Source organism: Giraffa tippelskirchi, chromosome 4 (assembly GCF_054371585.1).
Source record: "Giraffa tippelskirchi isolate mGirTip1 chromosome 4, T2T-mGirTip1v1.2.pri, whole genome shotgun sequence".
Taxonomy (NCBI): Eukaryota; Metazoa; Chordata; class Mammalia; order Artiodactyla; family Giraffidae; genus Giraffa; species Giraffa tippelskirchi.
Genome location: NC_137278.1, coordinates 132,722,867 through 132,745,572, shown reverse-complemented (window position 1 = coordinate 132,745,572; position 22,706 = coordinate 132,722,867). Strand labels below are relative to the sequence as shown.

Below are 22,706 nucleotides of genomic sequence, written 5' to 3'. Positions count from 1 at the left end.
GATATTGTTATGAGATGATGGGATTTTTTTTTTAGGAATAGAGGAGTTTTATTTGAGCCAAATTTAGGGCTATAGCCCAAGAGACAGCCTCTCAGATAATTCTGAGGAACTTTCTCACTGAAGCATGATTTTTAGCATGATCACCTACCTTATCAGAACAAAGAACATACATCAAACATGACAGGGGTATATTCTTCAAGTGTCCGAAAAGAGACAGTTATAGTCCATATAGAGCGAGACAGCAGGACCCTAGTGTCTGGGAATGGAACCATATTTTTGAGGATGTTAATGTGTATGTCATGTGAAGGGAGTTTATTAATCCTCATTTTCTTTCTTTTTTTTTTAATAAATTTATGTATTTTAGTTGGTGGCTAATTACTTTACAATATTGTAGTGGTTTTTGCCATACATTGACATGCATCAGCCCTGGGTTTACATGTGTTCCCCATCCTGAACCCCCCTCCCACCTCCCTCCCCATCCCATCCCTCTGGGTCATCCCATTGCCCCAGCCCTGAGCATTTGTCTCATGCATCGAACCTGGAATGGTGTTCTGTTTCACATATGATAATATACATGTTTCAATGCTATCCTCTCAGAACGTCCCACCCTCACCTTCTCCCTCAGAGTCCATAAGACTGTTCTATGCATCTGTGTCTCTTATTCTGTCTCGCATATAGGGTTATCATTACCATCTTTCAAATTCCATATATATGCATTAGTATACTGTATTGGTGTTTTTCTTTCTGGCTTGCTTCACTCCGTATAATGGGCTCCAGTTTCATCCCTCTCAATAGAACTGATTCAAATGTATTCTTTTTAATGGCTGAGTAATATTCCATTGTGTATATGTACCACTGCTTCCTTATCCATTCGTCTGCTGATGGACATCTAGGTTGCTTCCATGTCCTGGCTATTGTAAACAGTGCTGCAATGAACATTGGGGTACACGTGTCTCTTTCTAATCCTCATTTTCAAAACAGACATTCTTCATCTCAGTGGTTAAAACAGATATGCTCTGTGAGTTTGACAGGCTGTTCCAGTTCAACAAAATTCAGGCTGAACCATGTATGGGCCAAAAATCTTCCCCTTACCTCAATGTGTGAAAATATTCTACATCAGAGAGAACTCTCAGGATTTTCCCAATTAGTTGTCTTGAGATGATGCATATTAATTAAACCTATTGAAATGCATATATATATGCGTGCATGCTCAGTCGCTTCAGTCATGTTCAACTCTCTGCAAGCTTATGGACTGTGGCCCGCCAGGCTCCTCTGTCCATGGGATTCTCCAGGCAAGAATACTGCCGTGGATTGCCATTTCTTCCTCCAATATATATATCTATAAAACGATCACGCTGTATGCCTAGAATTTAAACATTAGTTTATGTCAATTATCTCTCCATAAAACTAGGGGGAAAAGATAAAAAAAATCTTTACAATTCCATCAGCCATTTCCACAACTTTTGCTTTTTCTCCCGTTTCCTGCCCTTTTCACACCTCCTCTTTGCCTCTCCCTCTCTTGTTTTACTTTTGTCTGTATCACCATTCAGAAAACTAAGATCATGACATCCGGTCCCATCACCTCATGGCAAATAGATGGGGAAACAGTGGCTGAATTTATTTTTCTGGGCTCCAAAATCACTGCAGATGGTGATTGCAGCAATGAAATTAAAAGACGTTTACTCCTTGGAAGGAAAGTTATAACCAACCTAGATAGAATATTAAAAAGCAGAGACATTACTTTGTCAACAAAGGTCTGTCTAGTCAAGGCTATGGTTTTTCCAGTGGTCATGTATGGACATGAGAGTTGGACTATAGAGAAAGCTGAGCACCGAAGAATTGACGCTTTTAAACTGTGGTGTTGGAGAAGACTCTTGAGAGTCCCTTGGACTGCAAAGAGATCCAACCAGTCTATCCTAAAGGAGATCAGTCCTGGGTGTTCATTGGTAGGACTGATGTTGAAGCTGAAACTCCAATACTTTGGCCACCTGATGCAAAGAGCTGATTCATTTGAAAAGACCCTGATGCTGGGAAAGATTGATGGCAGGAGAAGGGGACGACAGAAGATGAGATAGTTGGATGGCATCACTGACTCAATGGACATGGGTTTGGGTGGACTCCGGGATTTGGTGATGGACAGGGAGGCCTGGCATGCTGTGGTTCATGGCGTCGCAAAGAGTTGGACACGACTGAGCGACTAAACTGAACTGAATGCACAAAGTAGAAATCTGACCACTAGTAAATACCCCACTTCATTCTGGGAGAGTCCCATCTCAGTACTGAGACCTTCTTTGATCCCATACCAAAAACTGCCTGGCAAAATCTAGAGCTCCAGAGTAACTTGGAAAGAAATGAAATAAAATCAGTGTGTCTCCTCTTGTCTTTGTCCTTAATAAGTAACACATGAAGTTGATTATGGAGTGAATGAAGGAATGAATAGTGGACCTGTCTGAGGAGTCCATTCTCTTATATGGTGCAAGGAAATAGGAGGGACTATCCTCCTCTAAGGACTTTCTAGGTGGCACTAGTAGTAAAGCCAATGCAGGAGGCATAGGAGTTGTGGGTTCAACCCCTGGGTTGGGAAGATTCCCCTGTAGGAGGACATGGCAACCGACTCCAGTATTCTTGCCTGGGGAATTCCATGGACAGAGGATCCTGGCAAGCTACAGTCCATATATTGGAAAGAGACACAATTGAGCAACTTAGCACATATGCACATATCCTCCTTTAAAACCTTGTCTAACAGATTCTGTATCTCCAATGTTTAGTATGTTCTGTTAGTGTTAATGAAGTGTGAAAGTCTCTCAGTCCTGTCTGACTCTTTGCAACCCCCATGGGCTATACAGTCTATGGAATTCTTCAGGCCAGAATACTGGAGTGGATAGCTTCTCCCTTCTCCAGGGGATCTTCCCAACCCAGGGATCAAACCCAGGTCTCCCTCATTGCAGGTGGATTCTCTACCAGCTGGGATACCAGGGAATAGTGTGCAAAGAAAAAGAATGAATGAGAGAGAAGGGGGTGAGAGAAGGAGCATGTGAAAAAAAAAATGTATGTCCTTCATGACAATACAGATGTCAGAGGGAAGTACTATAGGAGAGATCAGGATCCAAAGAGATAAGAGTCCAAATTTTGGTTCACCACCCAAGGTCATCATCACAAGAGCTTGCTGAAACATGTGCAGTCTGACCCCCTGCCTAGAGTCTCTCCATCACCTATCTGAGCCTGTACCATTTCAGATCCCTGACTTGGTTCAAGACCTGCTCTAAGCATAGAGGAAGGAGAAGGAGTTAGAGAATGCAGAACAAATGTTCAACTGCTGCCCCATCTCCCATTCAGCTCTCAAGAGAGTTCTCAGAAAGACAAAAGCAGTTGTTCTACCCAAAAACTGATAGGCCACATCAGGCAAGACCACTTCCATGCCAGCTCCCTGGTTTCTATCTATTCTTGATTCTTTGACCTCAGGCTAAGATCCTCTCTGCAATTGTCTGTTTCCTTCAGCAAAGCCGTCTGAAAGTCAGGGCCTCATATGTGGTACACTCACTGGGGAAATTTCCAAGATGAGGCTATTTCTCTGGAGATGAAGGCCAGGGATGTGGAACTGAGCAAAACAGTCCCAGCTTCAGCGGCATTTCTGCTCTGCACACTTGGTGGAGCTGGTCCTTTACATTTTCCAGAGCATATGCCTTCCTGAGCATGTAACTAAGGCAAAATAATAAGTAGATGTGCGAGATCAGTGGAGGAATGGCCACTTAATCCCACCCTCACACACACAAACACACACAGGGATTATTTCTAAAACCCTGTTGACTTGGGGGAAAGCCTTTTGTCCCATAATTAGGGAAGGAAGAGCATGGGAATATACTGGTTTCAAATTCAAACTAAAATTATGTGATGAATACCAAGTTGTTTCCTGAGTCTTAGTTTTCATTAAGAATAGGAGAGGAATGTCCTATCCACCCCTTGCCTAGAATTATATGTCCCTAAACAGGCAATGGGGACTTCATCAGGGAGCTGCTGGGCTCTGAAACAAGAGAAATATGGTCTGAATGCCAAAAGCCCCATTGAGTATATAGGGTAGGAAGAGGGAATTAGAAAATATAACTTGGCTAATACAGAAATGGGGAAATTTAAATTGGAGTTTTGGTAGGCTGGATTGTCAAAGCAGGAATAGATCTCATAAAAATCACTAGACCAAAACCTTCATTTAAAAATGAGGAAAGTGAGCCACAGAGACAAAGATGACTTGCTCAGGTTTAGACCATAAGTAAGAAGCAGAAACAGACTTTAGGACTCATATCTCCTGCTTCTCCATCTTTCACATTCTTTATAATCAAATTAGAATAAAGCTCTGCAAACATCCTCCTATAAATCAGAAAGAGAAGCACCAAGGATGAGTAATAGTGTGCAGAGTCCCAACCAAAAGGCCCCAGGTGTCCAGATTCTTCAGTTACTGAGCTGTTCTTATCTATTCTTTTTATTTATTTTTATCAATTAATTTTTATTGCAGTATAGTTGCTTTAAAATGTTGTATTAGTTTCTACTCCATAGCAAAGTAATCAGCCCTACATACACATATATCACTTCCCTTTGTGATTTCACCCCCATTTGGGATACCACAGTGCATTAACTGGAGTACCCTGCGCTATACAGTATGTTCCTATCAGTTGTCTATTTTGTACACAGTATCCAAAGTGTTTATGTGTCAACCCCAATCTCCCAATTCCTCCCACCCTACCCTTTTCTCCCTTGATCTCCATACATTTGTTCTCTAAGTCTCTATTTCTGCTTTGGAAATGTTGCAGTGAAAAGGAAAACAAGAGGAATGAGTTTTTTTCTTTCTCTTTTCCTAAGAACGAACAAGATACAGAGAACAGTGAGCAGGACTGAACATTCCTAGTGTTTTGTTTTGTTTTTTTCACTTTAACTGCTCCTAATTCTGCATGTCTATAACTAAGTTTGTTTTTCTGCCCCTAACTCTGCAGGAGCTACACTTTGCACCTATTTCGCTTTGTCTCTACGCTCAATACATCCTGTATATGGTGTTTACCCTTACAACACCCTTCCCCTTGTAGTTAAATATTAGAAAGAAGGCCACAGAGCCACTGAACTGCCACACTCAATTACTGCATTACAGATGCCAGCCTAATGGCTGCTTTTGACAAGATCCTAAAATCCTTGCTCCTCATCATAGATTCCTGACTGGGAATCCTCATCTTATAAGCCTCTAGAATCTTCATGGAGTGGGAGCACATTTCTTGAGGCATGAGCCTACTATATTCCCCTCTCTGCCAGCTGAGAATTAAATCAACTCTGTTTCCAAACTCTATCTCCATATTTTTTACAGCTTTGGTAGGCAGAGAAAGCCAAGATTTTGGCCAGCAACAGAAATAAGGTCCTCTATACCATTTTTCTAGATGACAAACACATGAGAAGATGCTTAACATCACTAATTACTAGAAAACTACTGTGAGTATCAGAATGGCCATCATCAAAAAAATCTACAAACAATAAACGCTGGAGAGGGTGTGGAGAAAAGAGAAACTCTTACACTGTTGGTGCTAATGTAAATTGATAGAGCCACTGTGGCAAACAATATGGGTTTCTTTAAAAAACTAAAAATAGAACTACCATATGACCCAGCAAACCCACTCCTGGGCAATATACCCAGAGAAAACCATAGTTCAAAAAGACATACGCTCCCCTGTGTTCCCAGCGGCAGTATTTACAATACAGGACGTGGAAGCAACCTGAATTCCCATCAACAGAGAAACAGGTAAAGAAGTTATGGTACATCTAGATGGTAAACAATTTGTGAAGGGTATTTTCTTATCTTAGGGGTAAGGAAGTACCTCAACCCCCCTCAAGTCACCCATTTCAGATTCTTGGAGCCCCTGCTCTTCCTGTCCTTTTCCCACTCCACATCTCTACCTGTCAAAATCCCACCAATACTTCAAAATGAGCTTAAATTCATTCTTGTCATGAATCTTTCCTTGATCCCTTTTTCCCATAGCCTCCCACCAAATATAAATTATTTTTCCTCTTATCAATACTCAGGGCACATTTCTAACCTCTCTCATAATATTAATGATACTGTATCTTGTATTATAATTATTTATTAATGTTTATCTTATGATTCTTACTAGTCCATGAGGGAAGTGATGTTTTTACCCAGCTTTAGATCCCCTCCAAAATTCTTTGAATTATGCTAGGTGATCAATAAGACTTGGTTGAATTGAATTGTTACAGAGAGGAATCTCCATCTTTGAGTTGCTGCAAGTTCAGCCTATTTCCTCTTTGGTAGAAATGAAGGTGGCTATGACCCTTGGCCATATCCACCTTTCACCCTGTTTCCTCCCTCCCCCTCCAAGAAGAAAATAACAGCCAGCCACTCAAAATCAAGCCCTTTATTTAGGGCACAGGACGCTGTTGTAGTGAAAGTGGTATTAGGGGCACGGAACAAGAGTCAAAAGTCTCAGAGCACTGTTTACCCATCCCTGGAGAATAGTCCTTGTATGTCCAACAATATCACTAGAGGGCCCAGGTCTCAAAGACAAATTAGCTTCAAGAGGGTACAAAGAAGCAAAATGAGGTAGCCAGAGGGCAGAGGAATTTCAGAAACAGAAAGAGGGCAGAAGCAGCAAAGACAGCAGGTGTTCACTTCTCACTGACCCTGCTTCTCAGAACAGAGTGCTTTACAGGCCAACCTGATCATGAAGAAGGAGACAAGGTAAGTTGACTGACTAGATTTTAGCTCAAACTCCCACTCAGTTTTATCCCCAGGAGGGCTGAGGTGGAAGTGTGGGTGAAAATTACATACAGAAAGACTTTCCTAGCCAGGTGGCAAGGGACACTGAGCCATCTAGTGGAATAAGGTCCATTTTCTTAAACTCCAAGAAAATTGTAAGGCAGCGGTAACAAGGGTTTGTCTTAGGGCTTAGGACTAAACAAGTCAAATTAGATGTTCAAGTCCAACTGAAGGAAATCCTGGGACTCAGCCCTCTATTAAGGAATCCTTGTTAGGAAAATTGCTAAACAGCAGTGGAGTAAGTGGGGCTTGAAAATTGGAAACCTGAGTCAGCTTGAGGAGTTTTGTTTTGAAAACTATATTCTAGCTTAAAACCAGGAAATAGAGAGAAAGGGGTATGGTGCTGGCACTAAAGGGCTGAGAAGAGGGAGAGGAAGTGTTAAATAGAACAGAGACTCACCATAGTTAATTCCTACTTTATCCAGAATCTTCTTGACACACATAATGTCATCAGTAAGGTCATCATCCAAGAACTCTGGCAGGAGTTATAGGTGGAAAAAATGAGAGAGCTAAGTATTACCCAGAAAGGTAATGAGTTTCCCTCTTCCTTGGTCCTTCTCTGAACTAGAGGCTTAAGCCTGTTGCCTTTTATGTGAGCAATCCAATACAGTAATGCCTCCCCCTTGGTAAAGACTCCCTTCCCTTCTCTAGGGCATCTCTGGAGGAATTATCAACTTCATCAGCTGACTTCCTCTGAAAATGCATAGTATTAGACTTCAAGATCCCCCGAACAACCCAGATAATCTACCCGTGAACTTTAAGGGACTGTCTGGGGATTTGGTGATAACGAAAATTTCTAACAGCCTCTTAATAATATCAGTTTAAGTCCCACACTCGATGTAGAGTCCTAGGCAATGAAGCCAGAGGTGCGCTTGACACCGAAAAGAGAATTTATCCCAGAAGTAGGCAATCTTAAAAAGGAAAATCAAAGTTGGATGCTGGGAACCTGGAAGAAAACTCAAGGAGCTGTAGGAACTGCAGACACGTTTATTCTCTCCTGGCTGGTGCAGCAGCTGTAACAGCAGACACACTGTATTCTCTCCTCTTGTGGCTGATCCAGCATCATAACCATTGGCAGTCACACGGAGCCATAAGGTGGCCTCAAGGACTTCTCAGATGGTGCTTCTATAGGCATATCGCACAAAGTAGCCCGTGACCAAGTGAGTAACTTGTGACACGCATGTACAGTGCTATAAATGATCTCAGCTGTTACATAACCATGTATTTACCAAACATGGGGCAAGAGAGCCTGACCACCATCTTGGCTAATTTGCTCTCTCCCTACAGATGCTTACACTTCCCATTTTTACATGTTAATACAAAACACACTGAATAAAACACTATGAGACTGGCATAAAGATATACATAGAGATGAATGAAATTGAAGGGAGATCACAGAAATAAACCCACCCATCTATGGTGAACTCATTTTAGACAACAGTCCACAACATTAAATTGGGGAGAAAATGATGTTTTCAACAAACAGTGCTAGGCAATTGGTTATCCACATGCATAGCAATGAAATTGGACACTTTCCTCCTTCCACATACAAAATGTAACTCAAAATACATAAAAGGCATAAATGTAAGAAATGAAATTACAGTCAACATCCAATATCCACAGGCTTCACATTTCTAGAGTTCATTTAAAGCATACAGAATTTAAGAAAATATTTGTGCATTATATGTCTGATAAATCATTATCCAAAGTATCTCAAGAATGTTTACAACTCACCAACACAAAGACAAAAAAAGCAATTATAATAATGGGTAAATGACTTCAATAGACTGTTCTCCACACAGGTCATACAAATGGTCACCAAGCACATGAAAACATGTCAAAGATCATTAGTCACGATGGAGATGCAAATTAAAACCACAATGCAGCAACTCCTTCACATATTCTAAAATGGTTAAAATAAAGAAATCTAAAAATAACAATGGTTCACAACAATGTAAAGAAATTGGAACCTTTAAACATTACTTGTAAAAATGGAAAATGATGTGACCTACATTTACAATGTGATGTGTTAGCCTCTCATTCAGGTCCGACCCTTTGGGATCCTATGGGCTATATCTCGTCAGTTTCCTCTGTCCATGGAAATCTCCAGGCAAGAATACAGGAGTGGGTAGTGAATTCCTTCTCCAGGGACTCTTCCCAACCCAGGGATCAAACCCAGGTCTCCTGCAATGCAGGCAGATTCTTTACCATCTGAGAAGATGGGCTTACCACCAGGGAAGTCCACATTCACAATATGAATATATAATTAGTATATTGTCAACAACTCCATCCTAGAAATATACCCCAAAGAATTGATAACATGTGTACACATATATTGACAGCAGCACTGTTCACAATAGCCAATAGGCAGAAACAGTGCAAAAGTCCATCAGCGGGTAAATGAATAAACAATATTGTGTAGATCTGTAAACAGACATATTAGTCACCATAGAAAGAGTAAAATAAAAGAATAAAGTCTCTGTGAAAACCGGTATGGCAGTTTTTCAAAAGCTTAAATATAGAATTAACATATGATCCACCAATTTCACATCAGGGTACATACATAAAAGGTTGAAAGCAGGGACTGGAACAGATATGGGTACACTCATATTCATAGCAGCATTAACCACAAGAGCAAAAGGTAGACGCAACACAAGTGTCCATCAATAAATGAATGGATAACCTAAATGTGGCATTCACAAAGAAATATAATTCAGCCTCAAAAACAAAGGAAACACCAACACGTGCTACGATATTAACCTTAAAGTCTTTATGATAAGTGAAATAACCCTGTCACAAAATGACAAAAATATATGAATCCACTTACATGAGGTATCCAAAGAAGTCAAATTCAAAGACAGAAAGTAGAATGTCAATGCCAGGGACTCTGGGAATTAGTGTTTAATGGCTACAGAGTTTCACTAGTGAAAATTGGAATGCTCTGAACGTGGTTGTTGGGGATATGGTTGTACAAAGATGTGAATGTAATTAATATCAAAGAACTGTATATTTAAAATGGTTTGAATAGTAGATGTTTGTATATTTAGGCACAATGAAATAAATGAAGGAAATACTGATACATGTTACAACATGGATGAACATTGAAAACATCTCAGGTGTAAGAAGCCATATAGGAAAGGCATCAGTGTTGTGGATGACCTGGATGTGATCGAAACAGTGGGATTTTTGTAGGTAGAATCTACACCATCTCCTGCAGGAGACCCAGAGCCATGTCAGAAACCAACAAGTTCCTGCTTTTATAGGAAATCCAGAGTCAGGTCAGGGGCCAAGATCCTCGCAGATTGAACCTGCAGCTGCACCTGCAGAGGACACTGAGCCAGGTCAGAAACAAACACCCTGGCAGGTTGAACCTGCTCCTGCTCTTGCAGGACACGCAGGCCAGGTCAGGGTATAGAACTCCTTATGCAGAAGCTGCTCCTGCCCTGCATTAGACCCAGAGCCACATCAGGAACCTTCACCCCTGAAGACTGAAAACTGCTCCTGCAGCAGACCCATGTAGATTCACCACTGCTGCAGGGGAATCTGCTCTGGCTCCTGCAGGAGACTCCGGGCCAGGTCAGGAACCAGTGCCTTTGTGGGTTGAACTGCACCTGTAGGAGACCCAGAGACGTTTCAGGAATCACCACCCCCAAGAGCAGGTCTGGATCTGCAGCCACCATCACTTCCGATATACATCATCAACCCACTCCTTCATCCAAACTTTACTTTCCGTCTCCGGTCATTGTTTGTGTTACAGTTTTTATTGTTTTGTCTTTTATATTATTTACAGCATTGTATATTTTGTGTTTTAAGTTTATAATAATACAATTTAAGCCTGTTTAATATTGCCATTCAGAAGCATTAAATGCACTCATGATACTGTGCAACCATCACCACTGCCTAGTTACTAGTTTCTACATTTTATTCCCCCAATAAAACCCTATATCCAACGAATGCAGCTCCCAATTCCTCCTCCCCCAGACTCTGACAACCATAATCCTCTTTCTTTCTCTGTTTCTTTTTTTAACTCAATTTATTTATTTTTGGCTGCCCTGAGCTTTCATTGCTGTATGGGCTTTCTCCAGCTGCAGTGAGTGGGGGCTGCTCTTCGTTGTGATGCACAGGCATCTCATGTCAGTGACTTCTCTTGTGGAGCACAGGCCCTAGGGCTTGCGGGCTTCAGCAGCTGCAACACACAGGCTCTGTAGTTGTGGCTTGTGGGCTGTAGAGCACAGACTCAGTAGTTGTGGTGCTCGGACTTAGTTGCTCCTTGGCCTGTGTAATCTTCCCGGACCAGGTAATCAAACCAGTGTCTCCTGCATTGACAGATTCTTATCCACTGTACCACCAGGGAATTCCTCTTTCTCTGTTTCTCTACCTATTCTCGATGTTTCCTATAAATGAAATGATTAAAAATGTGGCTTTTTGTGTCTGTCCACATATTTTAAGAAATAACTGGTGAATTTTTCTATTTATTTTTATCTGACATAACATTTTTGTTACTCAAAAGCGGAATTCAGATGCATTGCAGATGAGATGTACAAAATGAGATTTTAAACACAGGAAATATGAGCATAAAATTGGGATACACACTGCTGTTCTAAGTGTGACACCAAATGATATGATGCATATATTCCTATAAAAGGAAACTCATGTGACTACAGAAGGTATGGAACAGAAACAGCCTCACAAGCATTGAGAACAGACTTATGGTTGAGGAGGAGTAGGAGCAGGGTGAGAGTCGAATTGGGAGTTTGGGACTAGCAGACGCAAACTATTATAAAGAGAATGGATAACAACACAGTCTTATTGTGTAGCACAGGGAACAATATTCAATATCCTATGATAAATGATAATGGAAAAAATGTGTAGGGAGATACTCGAACTCACTAGTTATTAATATCATAATTTAAAACAGCAAAGATATGACACTCCACACCTGATAGATGACCAAATATTAGTTAGTTAGCAAGTATTTTGTGATAGAGAAACCCACAAGGATTACAGTGAAAGCTGCAACCTCTCCAGTGAAACTGAAAGTCACTCAGTCATGTCTGACTCTTTGCAACCCCATGGACTATACAGTCCATGGAATTCTTGAGGCCAGAATACTGGAGTAGCTTTTCCTTTCTCCAGGGGATCTTTCCAACCCAGGATCAAACCCAGGTCTCCCATACTGCAGGCAGATTCTTTACCAGCTAAGCCACCAGCAACCTCTCCAAGGCATGAGTATTTGATCAAACTATGCCTACACATAACTATGTCCCAGATACTCTTCATCTGGGTAAATTTCTCTAAATATTGCAATATAAGTTCTTGAGGAAATAAGTATTAAATGTTTATTACAGACAACCCTGTCCAACTTTCAGTGTCCCACACTCTTGGCCTGAACTTCCTCGGCTTCCTTTTAGCCCTGCCCACCTCTTCCTCACCTCCTCCAACAACCATAGCATCCATGGACTGGGCTGAGCAGGCAGCAGAATTTTCCAAGAAATAATTTCTCCAAGATATCCAAGTCTGGTGAATGTCTCATGATGAGAGCTACAGACTGACAGTGCTAATTCAGACACTGATCAGTGAGATCCAGCCACTCCACAGCCTGAAGGACAAGTGAGAAAAGCTTCTGCTGCCCAGGAGAAGAAAACCACCACACTCTAGCAAAACCACTGCTAAGTTATCCGCTAGCACCATAATAACTCAGGAGGAGCTAGCTGAAATAACCCTTGATTCTCCCCCTCCTAACTGCCATGCTGGGCCAATAGAGACAACATTGATGAGTGGAGATCGACTACATTTGGCCCACCAGGTTCTGTATGTGAAGGTGATATGTTCTTTCGGATATTACATTTTCATCTTATTGTCCACACCAGTGGTTTCTTTTTTTAATTTTTATTTTATATTGTAGTATTAACAATGTTGTGTTAGTGTCAGGTGTACAGCAAAGTGATTTAGTTATAAATATACATGCATCTCTTCTTTTTCAAATTCTCTTCCCATGTAGGTTATTACAGAGTATTGAGTAGAGCTCCCTGTGCTACCCAGTAGGTCCTTGTTGTGTTCTGCACCAAAATCTATTATGGCAACATCAACAGTCCAGGAGTCATCTGTCTGTACATCCTCAAAGACAACTGGAGTATCTTTGACTATTTCAAAGGTTTTGCTGTCAGTTTGTTGTCTTCTGACTGACTGCAACCCTGTGGATCCTCTGCTCAAATGCACAGACATTCAGTATTTGATCAACAGAGCAGAAAATAACAAGAGAGCTGGACAGTGGACCAAGAGATGTACAACATAATTCTCATAATTTGTGTGCAATGTAAAGGAGCAGAAGACATCTTCTCACGATGCTACAAATCTTTATACCCTTTATAGTATGAAGTCTATGTAGATGTTACACTGATTCTACTCTCTACTTTTGTCCTTTGAAGGCTGGGAGACTCCCCAAAACATAAATCCTATCAAGAGTACAACTTTGAAGCTTTAGATTACTTATGCTTAAAATGTCTACTTGTAATTCTTATTTCTTTGGTATATCAAAATGTATTTTGCAATGTACTAAAGACATCATTATCTATATGAAATTATAAAAGATTAGGAATTATGTAAGTTGTTTTAAACACAGCTATATTTCTGAGTTTGTGGTCCATGTCTTGCAAAAAAGAAAGAAAGCTTTACTTTTTATTTTTAACAGTTTGTAATGAGGCTTCCTTTTACTTGTAGCTCAGAAAGCACCTGATATATCATCTCAAACATAATAGACATGCTTCTGAAGGCACAAAAAAATTATCCTTGCAATATTATTTTTGGTGGTGGGAAGTTGAAGATAATTGGGGTTAGTTAGGAAATCTGTTTTAGGAGGGAAAAGGCTAAGTTGTTGTAGAAGAGATACCAAAGTAAAGTGAATCAAACAAAATAAAAGATTATATTTTCTCTTCAGTCCAGAGATGTACTTAATAGTCCAGAGTGAAAAACCCAAGTTCCTTCTATATTGTTCTTTGTTATCTCCTAGGGAGTTATTCAGTTGATCATCATTCAGTCCGTATCCATGGCAAAGACTGATAATGGCTCTTCAATATCTATCCTTCCCTTTTACCTTTGAGTAGTAAAATATGTCCATGTTTTAGACACAACTATTCATGTAATACAGAGACCACACTTTGTCACTCCCATCTAGTCAAAGTAGTCAATGAGTTGATCATTGTTGAAGCTAGGTGATGTATAGAGAGGAATTATTACACTATCCTTTTTATTTCTGTAGATGCTTATTTTTCCATAATAAAAACTTTCTACCACAGTTAATGTTTCAAAGTTTTTTAACTTTTTTAATTGAAGTTAGTTGACTTATATGTTGTGCCAATCTCTGCTGTACAGCAAAGTGATTAAGTTATACATCTATATATATATTTTTTTAATTTTCTTTTCCATTATGGTTTATCACAGGATGTCGAATATAGTTCCCTGTGCTATGAAGTAGGACATTGTTGTTTATCCATCCTATATCTAATAGTATGTATCTGCTAACTCACACTGTTTTAAAGTTTTTAACTTACTTGGATATTTTCAGTTCATTTCAGTTGCTCAGTCATGTCCAACTCTTTGCAACTCCATGGACTGCAGCACGCCAGGCTTCTCTGTCCATCTTACTCAAACTCATGTCCATTGAGTCGGTGATGCCATCCAACTATCTCATCCTCTGTCATCCCGTTCTCCTCTCGCCTTCAATCTTTCCCAGCATCAGGGTCTTTTCCAATGCGTCGGTTCTTCCCATCAGGTGGCCTAAGTATTGGAGTTTCAGCCTCAACATCAGTCCTACCAATGAACACCCAGGACTGATCTCTTTTAGGATAGACTGGTTGGATCTCCTTGCAGTCCAAGGGACTCTCAAGAGTCTTCTCCAACACCACAGTTCAAAAGTGTCAATTCTTCGGTGCTCAGTTTTCTTTATAGTCCACCTCTCACATCCATACATGACTACTGGAAAAACCATAGCTTTGACTAGACGGACCTTTGTTGGCAAAGTTATGTCTCTGCTTTTTAATATGCTGTCTATGTTGGTCATAGCTTTTCTTCCAAGAAGCAAGCATCTTAATTTCATGGCTGCAGTCACCATCTGCAGTTATTTTGGAACCCCAAAAAATAAAATCTGTCACTGTTTCCATTGTTTCCCCATCTATTTGCCATGAAGTGATGGGACCAGATGCCATGATCTTAGTTTTCTGAATGTTGAGTTTTAAGCCAACTTTTTCACTCTCCTCTTTCACTTTCATCAAGAGGCTCTTTAGTTCTTCTTCACTTCCTTCCGTAAGGGTGGTGTCATCTGCATATCCAAGGTTATTAATATTTCTCCCGGCAATCTTGAGTCCAGCTTGCAATTCATCTAGACCAGCATTTCGCATGATGTACTCTGCATATAAGTTAAATAAGCGGGGTGACAATATACAGTCTTGATGCACTCCTTTCCTGATTTAGAACCAGTCTGTTGTTCCATGTCCAGTTATAACTGTCACAATAAATAAAGCAATTAATTTTGGATAACATGATAAACTTTTACTTTCTTCTTTTATCATTAAAATATCTTGAATACACTTCTCAATTTAAAATACCTTCAATATCAGTTTTCATTTTATATATTTTATTATTATCTTTCTATAATCAAATATTATTTAAAATATAACAAAGAGAGAAAGAAAGGAAGGAGAAAGGGAAGAAGGGAAGGAATTCAAAGATTTACAACTAAAAAACCTTAGAACTCTGTATTTTAATCTTTAGAAATAATTAGCCACAGACAAGTACCTCTTAGATAATGGAACTCACTGAAAAAAAGTAATACAGGGAAGGAATTGTTGGCCCTGGAGAATTCATACAGATCAGAGCTTAATGGACTCTCCAGGGACCACTGATGTGCTCCAAGGTCTAGAGCTGAGATCAAGTTCCTCTGGCCATTGTTATATTGGAGGCTGAGTCAAGAAATCTTTCTGATGGAGAGAAGGACTATAGGGATATTTCCTTGCTCAAAAGCTCCACCTCTACATCTTCTAAAGGAAAGACAAAGTTGAGGGAAGCCCACCAAGTCCTAGCCATATCTCTGGCTTTTGCTCCAGTGTTAGAAAGGATACCATTTAGGTATCCTCTACTGAAAGCATCTCTTGTTGGCTGAACGAGACCAGGTGAAGAAAATTGCCCTTCTCATTCAACTCCGTCTTCTTCTAAAACTATCCACTCTGGGAACTTGTGAGTGTACAAGCCATAAATAGTAACATCCTCATCCATCACCCTCCTGAGTTACCCTTCAAGGGGAGAGGGGTGACCATGCTATATTCCTTTGCTCTACACTAAACCCTCTAACTTTATTTTATCAGGTGTTCTGTACAATCTTTTCCTTTGCTTTTTTTTTCTTTTTCCATCTCTGTTATGCACAGAAGGTGGTCCAAATTTGACTTGGCTTCATCCAAATCCCTAGTACCAACTCAGAGAATAGCATGGTCTTCCTTGGCTCTCATGTTCAGTCCTGATGTTGTAGTGCAAACAGTGGACATTGTAAATTCACAGAAGCCCTTGAGTAACTGATGTACACAGCCCTTGCCTCCCATTTAAGGGCTTCTTCTTGCCTGGCTTCCATGAAACCAGACTACTCCTGTGCCAGTTCTGCTTGTGTTGACACAGAAAGGGAGAGGGTTTCCATTTAGTAACAGAGAAACCTAAGGAATGTTGTCCCCACATTTTAAAAAAATATTTATGATTGTTTATTTATTTGGCTGCACTAAGTCTCAGCTGCAGCATGTGAGATCTTCAGCCTTTGTTTTGTGACATTCCAGATCTTTAGTTGGACCATGTGGGATCTAGTTCCCTGATCAGGGATTGAACCCAGGCTGCCTGCATTGGGATTGCTGAGTCTTGGCCGCTAGACCTTAGAATTTTTAAGCTGGAATAGATTTTAGAAACCATTTGTTTTTCCCAGAATTTTTTTTTAATGAGAAACCCAAGGGAATTATTCACGAACTTACAGTGACACAGAAAGGTCTTGTGGCATCATCAGCTGTCACAATACCTCTAGCAATCATTCGAACACACATCATGGACTGTCAGCAGGATGGTCGGTCAACATCTTTATGACTTACTCACTATGTCAGGGAGCCTTCCTGTGGTTTGAACTCCATTCTTTTTGGAACCTGAGAACAGGACTTCTCGGTGCTCTGGAGGCTGTTTACAACTCCCTTCCTTTCCTTCTCCAGTCTGAATCATCTCTTTTCTCCCTCCCTTCTAAGTTTGATTCTCTATGTCTTCCTCCCCACCATCTCCACCTTAGCCAATAAACCAATAGATTATTGCCTTGAGCTGGGAAGTGTTGATGAGGTCTGACATGGCAAGGTTGCCTTTGCTACACGATCTGTCCAGGGTCAGTCCTGAAGCTGACACCTCATCCCCAGCCGTGCTCTGAGACTCAACACGTTGGAGAATTTTTTCTGTTCTTGTCCTTCTAAAGAGAAACTCCAATGCTCCATAGAAGTTGGGGACACAACTACAGTCACTTCCTTTGTTCTCCAAGGACTATCCAATAACACTCACATCCAGGTAGTACTATTTGTAACATTCCTGGTGATTTACCTCCTGACCCTCACAGGGAACCTGCTGATGCTGCTGGTGATCAGGACTGAGTCCCGCCTCCACACCCCCACGTACTTCTTCCTCAGTCACCTCTCCCTCCTGGATGCTTTCTATTCCTCAGTCATTGTGCCTAAGCTGCTAGAGAACTTGCTCTTCAAGCGGAAGACTATATCCTTCCTTGAATGTTTCACCCAGAACTCCTTGGTCATATTTTCAGGGGGCACTGAAACCTGCCTGCTTTCAGTCATGGCCTGTGACCAGTACCAGGCTGTGTGCCACCCATTGTTGTATGTGGTGACCATGAAGAAGGTGTGTGCTGGCCTGGTGGGAGCCTCCTGGGCCATAGGAATGGGGATTGGCCTAGTTAACTCCATCCCCCTGGCTCAGCAGCACTTCTGTGGCCCCCACCTTGTCCCCAGTTTTGCCTGCGAGTTTCCTCCAGGGGTCCTGTTGGCCTGTTCTGACCCCTACATTAGTGTTGACTCCATTCAGACTACCATAATGGTCATGGGCCTTGGCACTTTTGTCCTAGTGCTGGCTACTTATACCTATATCATCAAGACAGCCTTGGGAATCAACTCTGCCACAGGGTGCAACAAGATCTTCTCTATCTGCTCATCTCCTTTTATTGTGATCACCATCCTTTATGGCTCATGAGCATTGAGGTATGTCATTGCTGAACCTTTGAATATAATGTACAATATTTTCCACTCTAAAATAACCTTGGTCTATAGATCAGAAAATTGCAAAGTATCAGGAAAAATTTTTTATTGGAACTCAGAAGGCCTGGGCTCCAGTTCCACCTCTGCTGTGGACTAGATGTGTGAACTATTAAAAAAAAAAATCATTTTCTTGAGGCCTCAATTGTCTAACTCTGAAAAATAAGCTTATACAAAGACTGAAGTTCTTCCTGTTTCCATTAAACTATGATTTGGGAGTCCTCAAAAGAATAAATGAGAGTCTTTAGTAGACTTTTATTCCGTGTTAGACAAAAAAATTAAATATATCATTCTTAAAACATGCCGTTTCTCTTTCCTACTAGAAGATGATGTCTCCAAAGCTTATTTGTACTGTAACGATTAACTAGTTACTATACTACAGCTGCTTTACACAATCAAGATCAATTTTAGTATCACACCACAAGATAAACATTATTAACCTCATTTTCCAAAAGAACACTGAGTTTCAGGAGTAACCAGGTACCTTACAAAAGCTGCCAGGACCAGCTAGGAATGGAGCCAAAATATAAACCAAGGCTCACTGACTTGGAACCTCAAGCTCTTTTCTATCATGTTTCTCTCACACATAAACAGCTCTAGTTGATGCGTCCTTGCTCCCAGGAAACAGAGTAACTAATGGCCTGTGCTCTGTACTAGTGAACTGGAGATGTGTTTGCGCAGATTGCTCTGAACTTTCCTCACCTGGTTGTTACTTGGCGAGAAGTAAGGGGTGGGAAATGGTAAGGATGGCCTAGAAGAGCTCACCTGTCTTGCAGACAAAACTCTTCAGCTCTCTTTTTCTCAGTTTCCTCGTTTGCCATAAGGGGAAGGATAAGACATCTTCGACCCACTTCACAAAAACGTTAGGAGGGATAAATTTAAAAATAAAAATAACAGTAAAATGAGTGTCTTTTTTAGCCAAGTACATAAAACCCACAAAGATCATTCCAATGATAATGACACAATTGCAAAAATAAAATTTGAATGCTTCTTTCAAAAATACTCCCCATGACACTTAACAGCGTATACCCACAATTTTAATCTTACTATTTTGGATTCATATCTCATGCTAGACACATTTGTATCTTTCACTTTATTTACAAAGTTTGGCTTCTTTTCCAAGCCAAAGACAAATGTGCTAAAAAGGAAAAAATTTTGGTCCACTAAGCAGTATAAAAATAATGGGCTATGATTCTGAGGTAATTTCCAGAGCCATAAATGGTAGGGGAAAAAATGACAGCTTTATTAGACTATCATATAGTTTTGTTAGGAACACTCATCCCAAGATAAGAACATGCAGTTGTATATATAGGGAAAAGAAGAGGCAAAAACCCTCAGATTATCATCATATCTATTATGGAAAGACGCTTTGAAAACTGTAAAGTGCTATAGAAATGATTGAAATTTTTTTTTAGTTTTATTCTAACCTTTAGCACTTAATATGCTGCAGAACTTCCTTTTTCTTCAGGGCAGTTCCTCTAATGTCTTGCATAAGATCACTCATGTATGAAGGCATTTGAAGGCAGAAATAACTGACTTCTTACTGATAATACCGTCATTTCTAGATGCTTCTACCAGTGATAGCTGACAGCCCTGAGGACCATCTTTGCAGAATCTGTGATGGGATGGACCCTGGCTGCCCAACAGCATTGTGGCCTTTGTCTGGAGCTCATTTTATTCCTTTGTGCAATTCCCTTCAAGGTACATGACTTCAGCTTCTGGCTCAGTCCTGGAGCAAGTCCTATCCTTACAGTACAGTATGGTGACCCCACTACTGGACCACCCTATCTACAGTCTGAAGAACCAGGAGGTGAAAGCAGCTCTAAGGAGGATGCTGGCCAGGAAGCCTAGGCTTACCTTCTAAGCCAGGCTCTACTGCCTCCTCATAATAGGAGGACAATAGCAGGAAAAGTCATGAGAAAGAGGAGACAGGAAGACGTTTGCCCCTAAGCTATCTCAGCATGAATTCTTCTCCACAACAGAAGTCTTAGTTTGTCTGATCCCTGTGCCCTCCCACAGTCAAGCAAGATGGGGAAACCTTCAGAGAACTAATGGCACCCATCCACAGGGGACCCAGTCACTGCCCAAGAAAATCTTCTCAGTAAACATATGGAGGATCTTTGAAAAACTAAAAATGGGACCAACATATGATCCAACAATTCTAGTTCTGGGAGTATATCCAAAGGAAATGAAAACATTAACTCAAAAAGATATCTACAAACCCCCATGTTCATAGTAGCATTATCTACAATAGCCAACACATTGAAAGATCCTATGTTTTCTTAATGGATGACTGGATAAAGAAGGCATGGGTAAAGCAATGGAATATTATTCAGCCATAAAAATGAGGTAATTCTACCATTCGTGACAACATGGATCGACATTGAAAACATCATTCTGAGTGAAATGTCAGACAAATGCAATATGATCTCACTTATTTGCAGAACATATGGAAAAATCAAACTCATAGAAAACAAATAGTCATCAGAGGTAGAGGGTGGGAAGAAGGGAGTTTGGAGGAAGGTGATCATAAGGTAAAATTTCCAGTGTAACATAAGTACTAGGGGTGTGACACACAATATAATGACTCTAGTTAACACCATTGTATGATATATAGGAAATATGTTAAGAGAGTAAATACTAGGGGTTTACATCACTAGGAGAAAGTTTTCCCTTTTTTTACTCTTTATTTTTTTATACTTATTTTTATAAGATAATTGATTTTTTTAGAAATAGAAAAGAGCTATATTTGAGTCACATTGAGAACTATAGCCCAGGAGACAGCCTCTCAGATAACTCTGAGAAACTGCTCCATTGAACCATTATTTTTTCCACAGTCATTTACATTATCAGAACACAGAACATACATCAAACGTGACAGGGGTATATTCCATCCAGTTTCCAAAAGTATACAGTTAAGTATATAAGTTAAGTATATAGTTAAGTATATAGAGAGCAAGACAGCAGTGTAACAAGGAAGAGTCAGTTTTGATTCTTCCATTCTATCTCTGTTTCTTTGGCCACTTTTGTTATTATAATCACACATAATGGCCGGCCTCAGAAAATCCTGCCCCTCAACCTGACGTTAAGCTAAAGTGCCTTTGTTCAAAACCCTGTCCACCTTAGATGACAGGAAGGAAGAAATTAATATACGTCCCTGCCTGAGGCTTGGCAATGTAGGAGGTACTTACAAGGTTAAAAGGCCTTTTTAATTTGTTTCCTCACCTCCCCCCATCTCTGATACATAAAAGAACTTGGCATCCAGACCCCAACAAGATGGTTATTTTGAGACATTATTCTACCAAGACATCCTCTTGGTCAGCCAGCTTTCTGAATGAAGTTGTATTTCTTGCCTTAACACCTTGTCTCTCAGATTCATTGGCCTATTATTGTGCAGCGAGCAGAGCAAGCTTGGACTCTTTTTAACAGCAGGACCCTAGTGTCTAGGAATGGAACACAATCTTTCAGGGAATGTTAATATGGATGTCATGGGAATGGAGTTTCTTTATCCCTGTCTTCAAAACAGACATCCCTTACCTTAATGATTGAAGCAGACATGCTGTTCATGTTTGACAAGCTGTTCAGGTTCACACAAAATTCAGGTTAAACCATGTAAGAGCCAAAATGACTTCTCCATACCTCAATGTGTGACAATTTTCTCCATCAGAAGGCACTTTCAGGATTTTCTCAATTAGGAGTTTTGAGATGAAGAATATTAACTGAACCTATTGCAATACTCATTTATATATGTATATCCAACCATCCTGCTCTACACCTTGCACTTATACAGATTTGTACAATAATGTATGTCAATTGCCTCTCCAATAATCTGGGGGGTGGGTGGGGAAATAAAGAATATCTTCACAACTCTACCAGCCATTTCCACAACTATTGCTTTTCCTTCTCATTTCTTGCCCTTTTGACCTGTCCCCTTTTGCCTCTCCCTCAATCTTTTACTTTTGTCTATGCACAAAGTGGAAATCTGACCACTAGCAAATTTACCACTTCATTCTGGAAGAGTCCCATCTCAATACTGAGACCCAGCTCCTCCTCTGTTCCTATATCAAATACTGCCTGACAAAATCTAGAGGTCCAGAGTAACTTGGAAAGAAATGAAAATCAGTATATCTCCTCCTGTCTTTGTCCTTAACTAGCAACACCTAAAGTAGAACATAGCAAATAGGAAATCCTCAGTAACTATTTGTTGATTATGGAGTGAGTGATGGAATGAATGGTGGATCTGTCTGAGAAGTCCTGTCTCTTACATGATCCTAGGAAATGGGAGGAACTATCCACATTTAAAGTGTAAGTCTTGGAAAATAGAAGACAGAGCTGTGATATTTAGCAGTCACACAGAAACACAGGACTTAAAAGGTCTTACAGAGTTCTGGCTCATGACATCCATTTTAAACAAGGAACTAATATTCAGAAAGTTAATATACACCGAAGTTGAAGTTTAAAATAAACACATTCACCTAAATAAATAAATAAAATTTTTAAATAAAATGTAAGTCTTGAGAGCAAAACCCAGTCTAACAGATTCTGTATCCCAAGTGTCTAGTAGGTCCTATCACTTA

The 22,706-nt window shown here is 40.3% G+C and overlaps 1 pseudogene; it reads left to right on the top strand.

The window, feature by feature from the left end:
* Positions 1-7,659: 7,659 nt before the first annotated feature.
* On the top strand, positions 7,660-19,993 carry LOC145545654 (olfactory receptor 5BS1-like; annotated as a pseudogene).
* The last annotated feature ends 2,713 nt before the right edge of the window (positions 19,994-22,706 follow it).